General features: G+C 34.5%; 1 long non-coding RNA gene across 2 annotated transcripts; it reads left to right on the top strand.

Annotated features, from left to right (window-relative positions):
• The first annotated feature begins 9,374 nt into the window (after nucleotides 1-9,374).
• LOC146903344 (uncharacterized) lies at nucleotides 9,375-21,049 on the top strand. Of its 2 annotated transcripts, XR_015021564.1 has the most exons (5): nucleotides 9,375-11,382; nucleotides 11,638-11,716; nucleotides 11,816-11,870; nucleotides 18,029-18,226; nucleotides 20,506-21,049. It is a non-coding gene; the product is annotated as an uncharacterized LOC146903344 (long non-coding RNA). The 2 variants fall into 2 exon arrangements; XR_015021563.1 differs by lacking the exon at nucleotides 9,375-11,382 and having other exon boundaries at nucleotides 11,402-11,716.
• Nucleotides 21,050-21,162: the final 113 nt, after the last annotated feature.

The following is a 21,162-nucleotide window of genomic DNA, read 5'->3' as shown; positions in this document are numbered from 1 at the left end:
CATCTCCATTCTTCATCCAACTAGCTCTAGCCCTTTGAACCATATTAACATCTTTGACCTTCAAAAGTTTCCATAAATCTCCGAACAAAGTCTTGCGACTTTGAACCTCCACCCCACTCAAACCCACTACCTCTCCTTTTAAATCTAAGGCATGAATTTCTTCCACCATTTTTCCGATTCTAGCTTCCATTTTCCCATACTCACCTCTAAGCCACTCCTTAATTTTCAACTTCAACCCTTTAAGTTTCTCTTTTAACACAAAGCTCATCCACCCTGTAAGAGTTAACTTAAAATCAGGTTCAGAAATCAGGAGCACCGTGCCACGATCAGAAGCAACGTGCCATGATGGAGAGCAACGTGCCACGATGGAGAGCAACGTGCCACGATGGGTTGAAAGCAGATCCTGATGCAAGCACTGGAAAAATCATGCCACGATGGAATCGTAACGTGGCACGATGGTACGCTGAAGGAAATAAAGAAAACGTATTTTCAGTGCAGATTTGTTCCAAATTTTAAGCAAAACTTTTACTATAAATATAAGCCTTGTATCAGACTATTTTAAGAGAGATAGAGGGGCTGAAACAAGGGTTTAGAAAGGCAACAACAAAACTAGGGTTTGTATAGAGTTTGTCTCTTGGCAACAAAACTAGGGTTTGTGGGTTGATTTACCTTGGGAAACGCTATTAGGATTGAGTCTCTTGGTTACGGGAAGAGGCTGGGATTTGGGTAGAATTAGGCGGGAGACTTATTCTTGTAATCCATCTCTTTGTAACGCTACTCATCATATAGTGGAACGGAGGGCTGCTCTCTCCCCCAGACTAGGTCAATTTGGACCGAACTGGGTCAACAAATTCTTTGTGGTCTCTCTTCCTTTCCTTTCGCTGTTGTTTTCTACTTTTGGCTTGTGTTAATTGTTCCATACACTTTGATTTTGGTTGCTTAATTATCTCTTGCTCCACACATCAAGTTGTTATTGGTGTGAGTTTTCTCATCGAATCCTCAACAATTGGCGCCCACCGTGGGGCACGAGTCAAAGGATAATCAAGTACCATGGGTTCGAAGTGGGATATTGAGAAGTTTACCGGAGATAACGATTTTGGGTTATGGAAGGTAAAGATGGAAGCGGTGTTGATACAGCAAAAGTGTGAGAAAGCTTTGAAGGGTGAAGGTTCGTTACCGGTCACCATGACACGAGCGGAGAAGACCGAGATGGTGGACAAGGCCAGGAGTGCCATTGTCTTGTGCCTCGGAGATAAAGTTTTGAGAGAAGTAGCAAAGGAACCAACCGCGGCATCGATGTGGGCAAAGTTGGAATCTTTGTATATGACAAAGTCTTTGGCTCATCGGCAATTCCTAAAGCAACAACTCTACTCATTCAAGATGGTGGAGTCAAAGGCCATCATGGAGCAACTTACGGAGTTCAACAAAATCCTTGATGACTTGGAGAATATTGAGGTGAATCTTGAGGATGAAGATAAAGCTATACTCTTGTTGTGTGCTCTACCTAGATCTTTTGAATCGTTTAAAGATACCATGCTCTATGGAAAAGAAGGCACTGTTACCTTGGAAGAAGTTCAAGCAGCTTTGAGAACCAAGGAGTTGACTAAGTCGAAGGACTTGAGAGTTGATGAAAACGGGGAAGGCCTAAGTGTTTCAAGAGGGAATGGTGGAGGTAGAGGTAACCGGGGAAAGAGTAGTAACAAGACAAAGTTTAAATGCTTTAAGTGTAACAAGATGGGTCACTTCAAGAAGGATTGTCCGAAGATTAATGGTAATTCCGTACAAATTGTCTCTGAGGGTTATGAGGATGCAGGATCTTTGATGGTGTGTTGTTTGGAGGATGAAGGTGATGTTTCTCACCTTGGGGGTGATGCCTGGTAGAGCGGTGGTCGTCTGGAGAGACGTTAAACACTCAACATCAGCCTGGAGAGGCGGTGGTAAGAATACTCATGATCTACCGGTTGAGGTGGAGGTTCAAGGTTGAAGACATAGTGGGATGTACTCATTTGCTAGTTGAGAGGTTGGAAGCTCAGCTTTAGGTGGAGTTGAACACGCCGGGAGTGGTACGACTATGGAGGACCTTGGGTGCTATGCTCTAGTGGTGAGCAAGGGATTTCTTCATGAAGACGGAAGGCATTCCGGAGGTTGAAGAATGTATAACACGGCTTGTGGAATTACCCTAAAAGTCCAAGGGTGATTGGATGCAAGGTGATCTTCAAGGAAGCGGGAGATGTCTCGTATTGAAGAGGTATGGTGTAGTCTTGTAGAACTACCTGAAATTTCTAGTGTAGTTTGGATACAAGGATCTTCGAGAAGGCGGAAGACATTCCGATGGCTGAAGAGGTTAAGGTGTGTACTTGTGGAACTACCTAAAATTCCTTGAGTAGTTTGGACACAAGGATCTTCAAAGGGGCAGAAGGCATTCCGATGATTGAAGAAGTTAGGGTGTAAACTTGTGGAGCTACTTGGTGTAGTGGGAACAAGGGAAAGAGCAGCAAGGTGGTTGATGGTTTGGTATCATCACTGATTTGAAGTCAAGGTGGAGAATTGTAAGAGTTAACTTAAAATCAGGTTCAGAAATTAGGAGCACCGTGCCACGATTAGAAGCAACGTGCCACGATGGAGAGCAACGTGCCACGATGGAGAGCAACGTGCCACGATGGGTTGAAAGCAGATCCTGATGCAAGCACTGGAAAAATCGTGCCACGATGGAATCGTAACGTGGCACGATGGTACGCTGAAGGAAATAAAGAAAACGTATTTTCAGTGCAGATTTGTTCCAAATTTTAAGCAAAACTTTTACTATAAATATAGGCCTTGTATCAGACTATTTTAAGAGAGATAGAGGGGCTGAAACAAGGGTTTAGAAAGGCAACAACAAAACTAGGGTTTGTATAGAGTTTGTCTCTTGGCAACAAAACTAGGGTTTGTGGGTTGATTCACCTTGGGAAACACTATTAGGATTGAGTCTCTTGGTTACGGGAAGAGGCTGGGATTTGGGTAGAATTAGGCGGGAGACTTATTCTTGTAATCCATCTCTTTGTAACGCTACTCATCATATAGTGGAACGGAGGGCTGCTCTCTCCTCCAGACTAGGTCAATTTGGACCGAACTGGGTCAACAAATTCTTTGTGCTCTCTCTTCCTTTCCTTTCGCTGTTGTTTTCTACTTTTGGCTTGTGTTAATTGTTCCATACACTTTGATTTTGGTTGCTTAATTATCTCTTGCTCCACACATCAAGTTGTTATTGGTGTGAGTTTTCTCATCGAATCCTCAACACACCCATTACTAGGAAGTTTTCTCCACGCCTCCTCCACCACCCCTTTAAAGTTCCCATTCTCCAACCAATAATTATTAAACCGGAAAGGCCTTGGTCCCCAATCCCAACCTCCTTCTTTTAAAATAAGCGGACAATGGTCGGAAACATCTCTAGGGAGGATCCAAAGAGATGACTCCCCCATAAAGTCCCCCACTCTTCTCTATTTGCTTATGATGTTCCAACAGAATAGCTTGCCACCATTTGTTATTAATTTGGACATTGGTCAAATATATCCACTATAGGATACACTTCATGTGGTTGGAGGTAAACGTGACCTGCAAACCGAAGTCAAAATATAGTTCTGTTTTGTTTTTCATTTGGGGACTTAGTTGGTACCCGTGTGTTAATTAAGTTCTTCAGGGGTGCCCGCCAATTTTGACTCCATTAGGCAAAAAGCTAAATGCATGCACTTGAGCACATCCGTAGTGGCTGATGATTAATCAAAAGAACAATAATGAGTAGACCAAATAATTGTACTTAATAATCTTGTGATAATAATCATTTTTTGGCCTTTTCTCTTTTTCTATAATTAAAGAAAAGTCATACACATTTTTTTAGGAGCAAGATATTTCAAAATGAAAACCATCTGCAACTAACATAATTTTATTTTTGCAGGTGTGTAATGTCTATTAAGCACGATTAATCATTCACGTAGTACTATAATAGATGGACGGGGTCGAGTCCTCTCTCTGAGCACCCAAAGGACAACGGGTCCCTCCATAAAGACCATTATACGGCCAATGTTTCTTTACCGATGTCCAGATCTTCAATCAAATAGTGAAGCCATAGTCAAGAACCACACTTTGCCACATTTTATTGGATAAATAGTCGGTGTGGAAAATGATGTCGCCATAATATGGAGCAAATAGAGAAATGTTAACTTGTATCCTTAAGTCACAAGTTAAAAAACCAAAAATAAAAATATTTTGTTGTAAATTGTGCATTCAAAATTTTAAAATTTTAAAATCTTATCTTTTCAAAACATAATTTATGATTTAATTCCATTTTTAGAATATTAACTTGTGCCATAAGGGCACAAGTTAACACTACCCATTTCTTTTAATTTCTAGCAAGTGCCTTAAAAGACATTTGTGAGCGTGAAACATAACAAAATGACAAGTATGTTTAAATATGTCTTTTCTTAATTATTTTAGTCTTCAAACGCGTTTTTGTTTTTTTGTTCAATAGCCTAGTGGCTAGATCACACACTTTTAAAGTGTGGAGAAGTGGGAAATCCGGGGTTCGAACCCCGACCCCTGCAAACATTGTCTCTGGTAGCTACCAACTGAGCTATACATACGAGACTTCAAACGCATCTTTAGTAAGTCAATTTAATTTTCAAATGTATATTTTTACATTAGTATTTTTCTTTTCTTCTCATGGTGGAGTGCGTCAGCTTATACAATAATACTTGCTCAAAAAAAAAACATATACAATAATAAAACACATATGCAACGCTTGAGAAATCCATAAAAAAACTAGCAAGTTAAAGTGGTGGCTCCACACTCTAAAAAAAGTAATTAAATATCGTGTAATCCATTAGACTATATATTAAATATTAAACTAATGTTGGTAAATGTAATCCATCAAATTACTAATGAAAAAGACATTTAAAAATAGTTTATAACTTTAATATATTTTGAGACAATAGTGACACCATGACACATATTTTAGAACTAAAGTATTATTCGGGGTTCAAACCTCGGCCACCACAGAAAAGAAAAGAACTAAAGTATAGTTGTTTATCTCATTTTATTGCAAGATTCGTTTACGAAATTACCAATATTAAAAAAAAGAACTGGCCGCAATAATAAACTTGTTTAAAATATGTACTACCATTTTAGAATCTTCCTTACAATTTTTTTTTGGACAAAATGGATCTTGAGGTCTTACATGAACGAGACTATACGATTGAAAGAATTCAAATAAGAAATGGAAACATATTATTTTCAGTAGCAATAGAACTTTATATTTGAGTGCGTTTGACTTGAAACAATTTTATATAAATAGATGGATATAATTAAAAGTTTTTCTCAACTTGGGATTATTCAGATAAAACACTCTAAGAAGATCCATATTAGTTTGTGAGAATAATCGAAAATCCTAAAAACAGTCTAGGGTGCTACAAATGGTATTAGAACAAACACTTTCTAATACAATGTGGTTCACGAACCAATAAAAAATTGGTGGGCATGTGACACAAGGCAGATGAGGGCCCAGAATGGTTATTGATGCATATATCATTTTTAATGAGAGGCTTTTGACACACTTTTAGGTAAAATGACACGCAAATAAATCGAATCCATATTGAAATGAGAGGAATCCCGATCTTGTGCAATTATTAGACTATACGGTTGAATGGAGGCTCATAAGAATTGATGAACACTATTTATACTAACAAGATGTATATTTTTTTGATAGCCCATAATATAAGAACTTCATAGTTTAGCATGCTTGACTTAAAACAATCATGAGATCGACGATATTTTGGGAAGTTTTGCAAAAAGTGTGTTAATAAAAACAAAACGTGCCAGAAATACTTGTGTTTGTTTGTGGATACAAGTAACACAATCCAAGAGCGAGAACTGATTTCCGATGCACAAGACATGTTCAATAAGTGACTCCAGACAAGCTTATAAGCAAGAGCACATATAACATGATGAAATGAAAGAAACTCTACGATCGTGTATGTATGAGGTTGTATGGTTGATAGAAAGATTTATGAGAATTGATACTATCTACGTCAACAACATTATCTTCTTTTAGTTAGAAAATAACCTAAGAACTTCATAAAATTAATTGTACTTAGTTTGAAGCAATTATGAGATGGATGACTTAAAAACTTTAACATTTCATTTTAAATAATTTAAAGAATTGTGATGTCATGGAACTTGAAAGAATTGCTATGTCCATCGCTTATACACCATTCATTCATGCCAATTCATCATCTAACTTAAAATTCTCAACATTTTATTTTAAATAATTTTATATATTGGGATAAAAGTAGACTAATTGTGATGAGATTGTCCAACTCTAGCGAGAAAACTGCCGACCACATTTCTCTATAACTCTCTCCTATGAGTCTACGAGTCTATGACAATCATCTTAATTTCTTCTCTTCCTCACTTCTTTCTCTATAGTACTAAAATCAGGGCCGGCCCATAGCCCGTCGAGGCTGGGCTATGACACCGGGCCTCAATTTTTTTGGGGCCCAAAATATTATTTTTTTGTTTCCAAGGCACGAAAATATTGGTTATATACTAATTAATGTGTGATATTATCAAACGGATTGCAGTGCATCAGTGGCATGGCTGCTTTTTGATGATTCATGATTCAGTGGGGGTGGTCATGGGTTCAAGTCTTGCTTGAGTATTTTTTGTAATAATTTTTTTGCTTGAGTATTTTTTGTAATAATTTTCTTTAATGTTTTTTTTTGGGCCTAAAATTTAATTTTTTTTACATCCTTTAAAAACTAAAACCGGGCCTACGGATTTGTTAAGACGGCCCTGACTAAAATGCACAAAGTCCTAAAGATAGAGGATGGGAAGTTAGAGAATCCTATTCCTTGCTAATCTCAGGCTATCGACAAGCTAGTTGATATTGTCGGTTTATTGACTTTACTATAGTTTGCAGCTGCCACTAACCCAACACTAACGTTAAATAAATATGGTCCACTTCAAGTGTATGGTCGACTTGTCGATGTTAATTGTGTTTACCGGCACAAAACTGTGCGGGTTATATACTGTACACGTATAAGCTGTATTTTTAATTTTTAATCAGCATACAAAACTAACGTTTCAAATATCAACCAAAACAAAAATAAAGGACAGTGGTAACATAGTAAAATCTCTCAAAATGCAGAAACAATATATAATGAACAAAATCAGTTGTCTTGCGACTACATGGTAACTGAAATATGAAATAGCCAAACAGTGTTGTTAATTGCATGAAGTAGTATACTATAATGGTGTTAATGGTACATAGCAGCAGTACTGTAATTCATCAGAATTTTATTAAAAAAAGTACCGTAATTCAGAGGTTTATGTCCTCCCTCCAGTCCTTATTATAAGAAAAAGTTGACTTTTTAGATTCATAGAATAAGTAATGTATCTTATTGAAAATATAGACTAGATACATCACTTACACAATGAACCAAAAAAGTAAATTGTTTCTTATAATAAGGACCGGAGGGATTATTTTTTTGGTATATCGTTGCTAAGAACTGTCAAATTCTTGTCGACCAACTGTATCTTGACACCTGGCTTAACCTATTTCCAAGCCAATAGACACTCGACATCTACCCTTTCATTCCGTTCCCTCATTGTCCTTTTTTCTTCGACTGTCTTGCAGTTGTGTTGATTGGACGCATGAAATTTTTGTACAATAAGATGTTAATTTTAAATTATAATATTGAAATTGAAATTTGAAATTAAAGTACACGGTCTTTCTCATCATTTGTGTTATATCATATCATAACTTGTCCTGTTTGCCGTGTTTTTCTTCTGAAATAGTAATAAACCTCACAAAGCCGTTGAAAAAGCAGTACACTTTAATTTTCACAAATGGGAAAAATTATATAAAAACATGTATCACACCACCGCGTATCGATCATCACTAGCTTCACCTTCCCCAGCATCCATCTGTAGATTTTTATTCTCTTCCACCAAGCATCCATCTATAGATTTTTATTCTCTTCCAACAAACCTAAGTGAAGTACATACACTTCTTAGATCAAGCGCGTCATTGTGTTCGACACATGTCGGTGTAAGACACTTGTACAACCGGTCCAACAAAATTTATATTGAGATTTTATAAAATAATACCTGGAAACAGCCTCTTGTGTAAAATAGGGTAAGACTGCGTATAATACACCAAATGATGGGACCCCTTTCCGGACCCTGCATATGCGGGAGCTCTAGTGCACCGGGTTGCCCTTTTTTATTTTATAAAATAATAAATAACATAAAGCTTATGCTAATAAAATAATATATAAAAAATCAAGTTTTGCCGAGTTTAAGTTCGAGCCGAGGATAGATAGGATGCAGAACCCTCATCATGACTAACTGAAGTTGGTCAACATTTATAACAAATTTGTCATATTTTATAAAACAGCATTGCTATTTGTCCCGACATGGTTTGTCCCGATGCATTCCCGAACAGTATAATGCCACAATAAAAGGGAGGGCCCACAATACATGGGAGGGTATTGTTGTAATTAAGGAAAAACACATTTAGTTGAAATTTTTCTCGGGATGATTTCGGGATTGCTATTTGTCGGGACATGCAGCATTATTCTTTATAAAATAATTAATTTGAGGCCATTTTTTGGTCTAAAATTTTGAGGTCTAAAAAACCCTAGCTTGAACTACTTGATCCTTAGGCTAGTTCATTGTATGACAACTCAAACAAGTGTCTAAATATATATTTTTTCCTTTGCTTCCACACACATTTGACACTCTGAACACATCTCAAACATAGAGGCGTTAGAGACATGTCGAAGCAATGGTGTTCGGTGCGAGTTTTTTGTTTTTGTTTAAACTTACTAGGTTCTTAGGGCATAAGGGGTCATGATAATTTGGAGTTCGTCATGAGGTAAGTAAAACTTGATTAATAATTATTTTAGCCAGGATACACACTCAAGTTCTCTTGAACTATTCGTCTTTCTCTATGGTGTGTTGAACGTTGAATGAATGAATGAAAGACTATCACATTATATGGTTTTAAATTGTTTGCAATGGAACAAATTGTTATATTTAGATGCATATTTTGATTTTCAATTTGGATGTTTTAAAAATAACATTAATATTTTCTTTAATTATACTATATATGTATAAGTATTGGTGTTAGTGTCTTATATTTTTTATAAATAACATTCATATATTTTTTATAACCAGAGGTTAAAGACAACTAATTATATATATAAGTAACTTTAGCTAGCTACAGAGGTGGATAGAAAGTCAAAAAGTTTTCTTTTTTTGCCCTCCAAATGAAAAAGAAAAGAGATGCAAAAGGGTTTGGTTGGTATAAATGTTGTCCAATATTGGTTGAAAAGGATAGGGAGAGAGTGAGAGACAGAAAGCAAGCAAGAAAACAAAGAGCCCTAATGCAAATAGATCAAAATAGGCCATTTTGAGTGATAGATATTATAGTTGAAATCTTAGGTGTTTCATATATATATTTAGCTATGTGCAGCATAGGACTGTGCCAAAAATAGGAGGATATGAGTTTGCAGATCTGATCTGACTCATTCATTAGAGTGGTAGAAATTAGAAAATAGAGAAGAAAGAGTGAATCAACATTTGTGGATGTTTTGCTATGAACAATTAATATACGTGCTAGCTTCTGCCAGTGCCATTATATGTTACTGAATATTCAAAAGAGGGGACACACAGTGGAGTAGATATTGACAGAAGAGAGTGAGCACATGCTGCAGTGATTGTATGATAGCATACAATTCTTGGTGCGTGCTCACTTCTCTTTCTGTCATCTTCTCAACTCTTCATTTCTTTCTGTGTCTCTCTTTCCATTTCTTTTCCATAGATCTCATCTCTTTAATCAAGTTTTCTGATGATTCCACTCCATCTTGCAGCTCATTGTTGTAATTTTCTTCACCTAGTCTTCTCTCACATCCCTTCACCTGTGTTTGCTAAATAATGAAGCCTCTTATCTTTAAACAAGATATGTGAATCTTTTTTTTTTTTGAGAGAAAGATATGTGAATCTTCTTGTTTCAAGTTCGATCAATTGCCTTATCTATCTTATTTTATTTTTTTGGATAATTAAGTCTTTTATCCATGTTTTTTTTAATTGAAGCCCTTATTTATTTCATTCTGACCTTATTCTTTTGGGTGCATATTTGTTACTTAATTTTTTTTAAGCATTATTAGTGCGAAGTATTCATCGTCTTTATCGATAACTAATCTTTATTGTAGAACCTGATCGACTATTTTGGTGAAGTTTTTTCTCCCAATCATATATTTTTCACCTAGACAATGTTTAAGGGATTCCAATTTAGTTTTACTCCAAACAATATAATGTATATATCTATGGCTTAATTTTTGCATTTTGATGCGTCTAACGGTGAAACTCACACAGTAAGTATATATTGAGAAGTGGCAGGTTTAAACTAGCTCCCTTGCATATCATATATCCATACAACCTCTTTTGTTTTTTGGTTCATAGATCCCATGTAGCCTCTTACCATATGAGATGTACTTCATATATTTGTGTCTTATTTTAATTATACGATTTTCTATTATTTGTACTTTAATTTTTTTAATAATGATAAAACTTAAGTGCATTTTTTTAGGTGTTTTTCGTGTGGTTCTTCACATAAAATTAATCATTTATGCTTAAAACAAACAGAGAAAATTGTGGATTTAAGAAATCATTTTTAGTTACGAGTATTTTATATGAAGAAACACACAAAAAATTCTTAAAGAAATGAACCTAAGTTTTGTCCTTTTAAGAATTTAATTTTTATGTGCTTAATTTATACATGCATTCAGTTATATCTAACCATCTAAATTTTATGCATCGCTTAAACTATTTTATAACATACATTCAATCATATTTTACCACGTAAATTTTGTAAAGATATTATATAGTGTGATTTTATAGATTCACTCAATCATATCAACATGTAGAAATCATTTCAAAGTGTGATTTGATTAGATGCATATAAACAATATATGTAAATTAGGAGGTTAGATTGAGTTAATGGATAAGGAGTTAGAGGTTTATGTTTAAAGTCAGACAAAAGAGAAAAATTAATCTTACAATTAACTCAATCTAACATTTTTCATTAAATAAAACAATGATCAAATTATAATTAGAATAATAAAATAATCCCAATTATTTATTTTTTTTAAGGAAAAGTAAGCTTCATTCTATGATTATTATATTTTGATTATAATAATAATAATAATAATAATAATAAAAGAATATATTATTTATTTATGCTGCAATTGTGATCATGGAAGTAGATCAAAGCGTGGCTTTTCATGGTACTTGTCTTTCTTGTTTTCATTATCCGAAATCAAAATGGAGTTTCTCAAATCAAAGGTACGCCTTGTTACTATTCATTCTCTAACAGAAAATTTAGTCTATTTATCTAACTTAGATGAATGAAGTTTTATTAAACCCTTTTTTTCTTACATGCATCTTCTCGAATCCAGATTTTGTGCTTAATATATACTATTCTGTAAGAAATTGTTGGGAATAATAAGAATTTGATGGGTCATAATCAAATGATGCATATTGTAGCTAAATATGGTAATTTTTGTTTTGTTTTGTTTTGTTCTTTCCCCTTTGTACTAGCTTCCTAGGTGTGGACTGGAGTGGATATGTACAGTGATACAGGAGTTCAATCAAGCACCAACCTTCCTTGATTATACAGGTAATCAAGCACCAACCTTCCTTGTTAGGTCACCTATTTTTTCAAATAATCATTTTCTCATACATTTTCAACTTTTTTTCCTTCAATTTTCACGATCAGGCAATCAATGGAGAGAGAGAGAGGGAGGAGAAACAAAGTTGATTGAGTGAGATGGGTATGGTTCATAAACCCCTTCATGGAATATATTACATAGTTTATAGTTTATGTTACTGCTATAAATAAATATTAAATGTTCACTAGATGCATAACATATGTGTTTGATTTCAAGTGTGAATATTTAGTTCCCAATCAATTGAGAATGAGTTAACTGAATGAGTTAAATAAATGATATATAACAGAGATGAATCATATTATTCAAAATATAAAAGACTCGTATATGATATATTTTAAGATTCTAGATGATTGTCATGGTTTTAAATTGCGGCAGTGGATACCGCTATTGCGATTGTGGGTGTTGCGATCATTGCGGTGGGATTTTATTTTTCATTAGCATAAAATATTATAATTTATTACTTATCTTATAACTCACATGCATATCTCTTATTTTCTCTCTCAAAATCAAATATATATCTCATTATCAACTATATATGTATCACTTTATATTTTGAAAACTAACTATCGCTTAAAGATATCTCTAAGTATATGATGTAAAGAAAAAGGAAGATAGAAAAATAATTTGTGTGAGAATTATATAGTCCATTACAGCCTGATGCGGCACAATGCAGCTGTTGGGTCAACTATACTGCGGACATTATGGTGTTGCGATGTGCTTTTTATTATGATTTACAATCACATCGCAATTGCGGCCTGATGCGCTTGCATACATGCCACAACCGCAATATTGTGACCTCGATGAGTGCTAGCAACACTATTTTTTCAACATTCTCTAACACTCACCAATTTATTGATTGACATCAATGTAGGTATGACCACTTTATGTGGATCCCGTTTCCAAAGTGTAGAATCCACATTGATTTAACCCGATAAAAAAGTGGCCGTTAAAGAGAGTGTTGCCAGCACTTCTCTTGTGACCATATAATGTGGTCCACAGTTTGAAATGTTGCTCCCGATGCGCCCTAGAATCCCCAACATGGTGTAAAAAAATAACGGCTTAAACACACTTTTGGCTCCCTAATTTTTACAAACTCGGGGATTTGGTCCCCCCAACTGTAGCCCCTTTTGCAAAGGTGACATCCCCTCGATTTTGACCAGGTCAATGCATACGCAAACACCAAATTTAATGACTCAAATGCCACTTGTGTATTTTATTATTAGGCTAAATTGCATTTTCAGGCCGCCAACTTACACAAACTGCCAATTTTGACTCCCTAATTGACACAAACTGGCGATTTTGGACCCCAACACCGGCATTGACTTGGTAAAAATCAATGGGGGTGTCACTTTTGCAAAAGGGGCTAAAGATAGGGGAAAAAAGTGTCAGTTTAAAGCCGGGGACCAAAATTGCAAGTTTGTAAAGTTGGAGGGCCAAAAGTACGTTTAAGCCAAAAATAATCATTCAAACTTGAAATTGAATCATATCTTGGTCACTCTTTTGGACTGAAATAATAGCAGTAGTCTCTGTCACTAAGGACTTCTAGTTTACACTTAATTTTTTTTTGTTGAACAACAATACAAATTTGATGAATAGGGAGTGCAAGGGGTACTCCAACCCATATACAAAGTGGAATCATCAAAAACACACAAAAAAAAACTCCCCACAAACTGGTAAGGTTACTCTCCAGATATAAACTCTAAAGGAGCGACACAGCACTCATAGTACAAGCAAAACTCCAGTTGACTTAACCAAAAAGCCCTTCCTCGAAACAACCTGTATACACTCAATTAGTACTAATAGATCAGGACTAATTACATTAGAAGTGACTCTTGATGATTTATTGATATCCATATTATTCATCATGCATGAAGTTAAAAATCTATAACCAAGAAATGAAGCAGGCTAGAGGAAATGAAGTTTACAATTGCTTAGGATTTAACAGATGAAGTGTGTCCCAAGTTCCCAGTTTCATACTAAAATTCTTTTTATGTATTTTGTTGTTTATTCGAGTTTGTTGTAGCCTACTAAGAATTTGGCAATGGTCATACGCGGGAATTCTGTACTTTCATTGTATCAGTATTCAAATTTATGATGATAGTGTAAATGTGGATGCTTTATTCTTTTGAAGGTAAAAGAAAATATAATCTATGGAAAATGATTAAATTGTTCATTAATCAAAATGAAAGTTTGATTAATCTCCTTTTAGGTTAAGTACATAAATACTAATTAACTAATAAACATATGTATATAGGTTAGTGGAGGCTAGACCATTGGGCCTCTTTGTCTTACTTGCTATCCTAAACACTTTCTATCTTCAGCCACTGGATTACTGATGAGAGGCTATAGACAATTGCAGATGGTTCAAACTTCCTTATTGTCATTATGAGAAATGAGACTTTTAAGTTTTTTTTTTTTTTTTTTTAAATAAGAACGAGAATTTAAGACTTAATTTCTTCACATTTAAATATATCGTTTTTATACACATGGAATAAATAATTTCACGTTTTGGATTCTCCGCATATGTACAAAATTTGCTGCAAGTAAAGTAACAGTTAATTAATTCAGATTTCTCAAACATAGAAATGAAGTAGTTATCAACATATTTGCTGTCTCTCCTTGTCTCCCTTGTTGTTACCCAGTGATGTACGTTGTTGCACTTGATTAGGTTTGATCTTTATTCTTTCCCTAAAACTCAAATGTCCAATGTAACTTTATAGTATGTCCAGGTTCCATTTTAAAGCTCAGCCTAACTTGATATACAGTCCATCAACCTTTGCCTATCTATTTTTTACTAAAGAGTAAAAAAACTATGCAGTAGAGTAATTTTTTTTCTTTCCAAACAAGATAATAAGAACAATGGAAAGTCAAAAGTGTATAAATTATTATAGTGAGAGAACTAACAAAAAGACCAACATGGATATTGTTACATTAAAAATGTGGTTCAGTTTATCTTATTAGGCTAAAACTACAGTCATTTATGATGATAAGTATATTGTTGGTTCACTTGCAAAGTTTTATCATTTTATGGGGTCCAAAGGAGGACCCCCCCCCCCCCCCCCCACCCTTTTTCACTAAAATAATGGTTTTTTTATGAAAAAGATAGATGTATGTGGCATTTTACTAAAATGATGGGGGTCCACCTTTGGATCCCTTTCTTGAGGTCCATATTGGGGAGACTCTCATTTTATGTATTACAACATAAATAAGCAGAGCACTCCTTATTAAGTCTTAAACTATCATTGTTAGCAAAGTGTTTATGCAATTAATGAATACAAGGGGATTGCTAGTTAATGAATATAAGGGGGTTGCTAGCAATACATTTTTTAGAACATACTTTGTGATTGATCCATTTGTTTTATAAGAGGTGTAACATACCATGCGGAGTCACTAGCAAGGGTTACCCATGGTTTTGCAACTCGAGAGTTTACCTCAACTCGTTTTGCCTAGGTAAACTCGACTCGTAAACTCCGAGAACAGTTCGCACGACATGGCATTGACATCCCCAATAACCCTCCTCCAGAATGGTTTAAGCCAAGTAGGGAGTGTTTTTAAGGGGATGATCTGTTTCCTATGGTTCATTATGTTACCAGGCTGGGGTCATAGCAATTGGTTTTGGTAAGCACGTTGTCTGTAAAATAGCAGTAGATATGCCTGCATGCACTCTAACTTGACATGAGGAGATAATTACGATATACTGAGGTTATTATATGAAAATCCTTATACCGAGGGATATACTAATGCAGGTAACTGGGAATGCTCTATGTGGATATCTCTTAATTCTAGGATCAAAATGTATAATTATCAAAAGTAGGTCTGTGTATAAGTAAAAATATAGCCACTATTTTGGCTAGATTTTTTTTTTTTTTTTTTTGAAGGAGATTGAAAGGTGGTTGTTAAATCAAACATAGTGGTAGGGACTACTTCTCAAACTCAGTTCTAGATAAAAAGTAATCAATAAGCATGCCAACTTTTGGAATGTTTTTCTGGTAAGTAGCAGTTTCCATTACCATAACTTAGTTCTTTGAAAATTGGATTAGAGAAGCCTTACCCTCTAGCAATTTAATTTTTGTCTTTAATAGGTAGCTAGTTATAGCCATAACTTGTATTTACTTGAGTCTATCTGTGTTAGACTATATTTTAATTAAATGCCATAACCATTATCATAGTCATGACTTCGTTAAGTAGAATTTGTTGGTTTGCCTTCATCCTTAGGTTTAAGAGAAATGCTGTTAGCACACCTTTCAAGCTTAACTTGATGAAGGCACGGTACATTCAATGCCCGTGATGTAAGTTTTGCTTACTCATGAGCTAAAGTATACACACCCAAAAAGAAAGGGATTATGTTCAATGAACTAGCCACTCCCAAAAAGAAAATTATTATGTTACAACTTTTAATCATAATATAATATATATTTCTATAACACTCTCTATAGCCTTATGAGCTAGACAAGACCATGCGACTATTGTCTTGTTCTGGAATTTAGTTTAGAAAAGAGAAATTGGATATAGCAAAGGGTTTATCTCATTACTACATAGCTGACTATGATGTTTTACATTTGAGGGAAGCATTCATCCCAGGAGATTCAGATATTAGGTAAAGCTTACCAATATCTCTAAGTTGAAAAGAATAAAAGGCTCCATGCTAAACTTGTTGAAATAAGCCTTTTTAAAAAACTCCTTGTCTGTCTGAGTTGTCACTAAAATTGCACCTGTATCAGAGTGATATAAAACTAAACCAGTTTGCTCTAGGATAGAATTTTTTTTTCTGTAAATCTCAACTGGATTTATCTAAGAGTTGAACTAGAATACAAGTTTTTACCTTATTTTACATTAAGTTAATTGATTTTGATCCTTATGCAACAAAACTTGAGCAATTCTTCCCATTGGAAAGTCAGAATAGTGCGGTGGATTGTGATTATTTGCTTGAATATATTTATATATTATACACACACTTTTGTAGTTTCTTAGAAGAGTAAAATTATCATGCTTTACAGATTCCTATTTTCTTCAACATAATATTAGGAATGAACAGCATTGTCACTACCACTATATTGATATGATGTTGTTTGTAATTTTCTAGGGTTCAAAATAATAGAAAAGTATTAAATAATTTAGGATCTATGAATTCCATGTGATTGTTACAAATTAGTTACAATATGTCAATATCATAGAGGAAAAGGTTACATATCTCTATCCATTGCTAGACACGGAGAGTAGTCTTTGGCGCCCTTCATTACTCAAGGGAGGTAGAGACTGATTTCTATCCTTGGTTTCCCATTTCTCAATCCTTCTGTGCTTATGATGGTGAGATAAAGTAACTAACAATGCCGTTACATTAAGATGGATAAATAGGATTTGTTTCACATTTAATTAGAAAAATAAGATTAAAAATATATTCAAAACTGTAGCCAAAAAATTGTGTTGCTAGCGTTCCTAGTGAATGTAATGCAAATTGATAGGATTTTATTATACATTTCATATTAGAATATTACAAATTTAATTATGTCTTTTTATTATGGGATTAGATCTTTTAACTATTCATAAATCATCTCTTATTCTTAATTGGATTTTGATTTCTTATCTAATTTTGTATTGGTAATTTTTTTAATACTAAGCTTGATCTGGAACACTTGTATTAGTATTTTGTTGTGGCTCATTAACTATTTTACTAGCCATATTATCAGGCTAAGAGGTATTAATCCTCAAACTGCGATACACCTATGTATGTGCAGTACATCATCACATAAGGAAATGACTCATCTGTCTGAAATTTCATGATAGAAAAGATAGGAAGTTTTGAGCACTAACACATAAAAAGTGAACACTGACAAAATAACATAAGATTTTCTCATATATTATCAGGCTAAGAGCTCATTAACTATTTTACTAGCCATATTATCAGGCTAAGAGGTATTAATCCTCAAACTGCGATACACCTATGTATGTGCAGTACATCATCACATAAGGAAATGACTCATCTGTCTGAAATTTCATGATAGAAAAGACAGGAAGTTTTGAGCACTAACACATAAAAAGTGAACACTGACAAAATAACATAAGATTTTCTCACATGCTTTAAAAAAAATTGGTGCATTAAATTACCAGGCTGTGATCCTAGAAATTGGTTTTGGTAACCTTGTTGTCAGCAAAATAACAGTAGATATGCCTGTCAGGCATTGTAACATGACATGGCGATACAACTGTGATCTACTGATTTTATTATATGAAATGCAGTACTAAGGGCTATATATATGCAGGTCACAAGGAATGCTATACGTGGCGATATCTTATTCCAGGATCCAAATGTATAATTATAAAAAATTCGGCCGGTATATAACCAGGAATTTAGCCACAAATTGGCTAGATTCAAAGTGGTTGATAGAAATCATACATAATGGTACGGACTACTTCTCAAGCTTTGTTGCTAGAGGAACAAGCATGTCAACTTATCTCTGGTAAGTAAGTGGCAATTCCATTACAAAAACTTAATTATTTTGCTCAAAATTTGAATTTTGGATAGGAGAAGCCTTACCCTCTAACAATTGCATTTTGTCATTAATTGCTATAACTTGTATTTACTTGAGTCTGGCTGGGTTAGAATTTGTATATTTCAATTAAACTTCGTAACCATTATCATAGTCGTAACTTTATTAGTTGGCCTTTATCCTTTGGTTTAAGAGAAATGTCGTTGACATACTGTCTAAACATACTCTCTTTTATTAGAGTCCCACCTAATATATATAGTGTATGTTTGGCTCATGATTAAATAGGATTCACATAAATTTCATCTAGTAATAAAAGTGTATTGGAAAAAGTGTGTTGGAGAATATATTGTTAAAATTGGCTCTCTCTCTCTCTGCTTAACTCATGATGCAAGTGTTGTTTACTCGTGAGCTAAAGTATACACACACAGATAAATGGATTATATTCAATGAGCTAGCCACTCCTAGAAGTTTAGATTATCATGTTACTACTTTAAATCGTAATATATGTTTATCTATTATGCTCTCTAAAGCCTTATGGTCTTGAACTTGGGATGTAGACAAGACCATGTGACCATGATGTTTTACATAGAGAAATAAGATATCAAGGGTTTATCTCATTACCACATAGATGACTATGATGTTGTACTTTTGAGGGAAGCATTCATCCTTCCCATGTGATTCAAATATTAGGTGTAGGCTTACCAATGGGTTTTATATATATCTAAGTTCAAAAGAATAAAAGGTTCCATGGTAAACTTGTTGAAATGCACCTTTTTAAACAACTCCTTGTTTAATGTTGTTCCTAAAAGTGCACTTGCATCAGAGTGATATAAAACTAAACCAGTTTGCTCTTTTTATTTCCATTTCAGCTGGATTTACTTTGACTAGGAATCGAACAAGAATACAAGATTTTACCTTATTTACATTAATTGATTTTGATCCTTAAAAAAAAGGGCAACCCGGTGCACTAGAGCTCCCGCATATGCAGGGTCCGGGAAGGGGTCCCACCATTTGGTGTATTGTACGCAGCCTTACCCTGTTTTACACAAGAGGCTGTTTCCAGGACTTGAACCCGTGACCTTTCACCGTGACCTTTCAGTCACATGACAACAACTTTACCAGTTGCGCCAAGGTTACCCCTCAATTGATTTTGATCCTTATGCAATAAAAGTGAGCATTTATTCCCGTTGTAAAGTCAGAACAGTGTGTGGTGGATTGTGATCATGTGCTCGAGTATACTCCCTCCGGTCACTATTATAAGCAAAAGTTGACTTTTTAGGTTCATTCAATAAATGATGTCTGTAGTCTATATATAGACCACATACATCATTTATTGAATGAATCTAAAAAGTGAACTTTTGCTTATAATAGTGACCGGAGGGAGTACCTATTTATTATATACACTTCTGTGGTTGCTTAGCAGAGTAAAATTATCAGGTTTTACAGATTCCTATTTCTTCAAAATAATATGAGGAATGAAAAGCTTTGCCACTATATTGGTATGATGTTATTTATAATTTTCTAGGGTTCAAAATAATAGAAAAGTAGAAAGCTAATATAGGATCTTGGAATATGATTGTTACAAATTAGTTGCAATATCATAGAGGAAAATGTTAATTATTTCTATCCATTGCTAGACATGGAGTGTATTCTTCGACAACCTTCATTACTCAAGAATTGTTAGACATGGAGCGTATTCTTCGACACCCTTCATTACTCAAGAGTGGAAGAAACTGATTTCTATTCCTTGGCTTCCCGTTTCTGAATCCATATATGTTTATGATGTTGTGATAAAATAGCAAATAATACCCTTACGTCAAGAATATGATTTGTTTCACATTAAATTGGAAAATTTAGGATTTATCGTCTTCCTTTGTTTGGAATTTTGGATTCCTTGATTTCCCTTTTCAACTTGCTAACCTCGTCAAATAACTTATTTTCTAAAATTGCTCCATTGCATGTCACATGAGATACTCAAGTCTTAAAGTTGCAACATTGTGGTGATATAATATCTTGTGTCATTTTAGCTTTTTCAAAAAAAATAATATCTTGTGTCATTTTATCTTGCATTAATTTATTGTGTGATATTCGGAATGAGGTTTGAATTCTAGTTGTCTGTTAAGTCTATTTTGTGGTTTAGTTATTTTGAATGGTACTGCTAATACTATTATTGTTTGTTAATGATCATAATGTTATCTTTCAGCTTCTTTAAACTGTTATTGCTTTGGTAATAAATTTTGAATTCACAGGTTTGCATTTTCAGACATGTACGTGATGCCTAGTGATTACGAAAACGGGAGCACAGAAGATGCACATTTACTTCTAGTGATTCCAAAAACGGGAGCACAGAAGATGCAAATTTACATGCTTCTATACTATTTCAACGGATTGTGACTTTGGGAATGGATCCTTTTCAATGTTCCAAAGTATGGGTTGAACAAGCACAACAAACAAATATGTCATAATAGTACATCTATCATGTTTGGTGACTAACAAGATTTCCAAAGTGATGTAAAGAATGAACTTGTGGTTCGCAGAAGACAATTTGTTGATGAAAATGCACAAGTTGTAGTGGTGTATAGTGGGTAGCATACATGGTTTAGACAACAGACTGGCAGGACAACAACATATATGATTTTATTTTATTTTTGTGAAAATGTATTCATTGGATCCCTTTGTTCTTGGGAGCCCCTAATATGGACCTCAAAAGTAAGGGTCCATTGGTGGACCAGTACAAATGACTTGCTGCAGCAGGTTACCATCATTTAGATAATAATTTTAATTTTATTAGAATATCCTCGTATCCTGACAAAAGATCAAAGCTAATTTTCCAGAAATGGTCTCTATTGGAAAGGTCCAAAATTCTCAGCTTGCATTTCCGAACGTTGATGAATGATGAAGATGGT

Source organism: Medicago sativa, chromosome 8 (genome assembly GCF_051527215.1).
Source record: "Medicago sativa cultivar Bolivia chromosome 8, Bolivia_mono, whole genome shotgun sequence".
Classification (NCBI taxonomy): Eukaryota; Viridiplantae; Streptophyta; class Magnoliopsida; order Fabales; family Fabaceae; genus Medicago; species Medicago sativa.
Note: the sequence above shows the minus strand (reverse complement) of the source record. Positions and strands in the feature narration are given on the sequence as shown.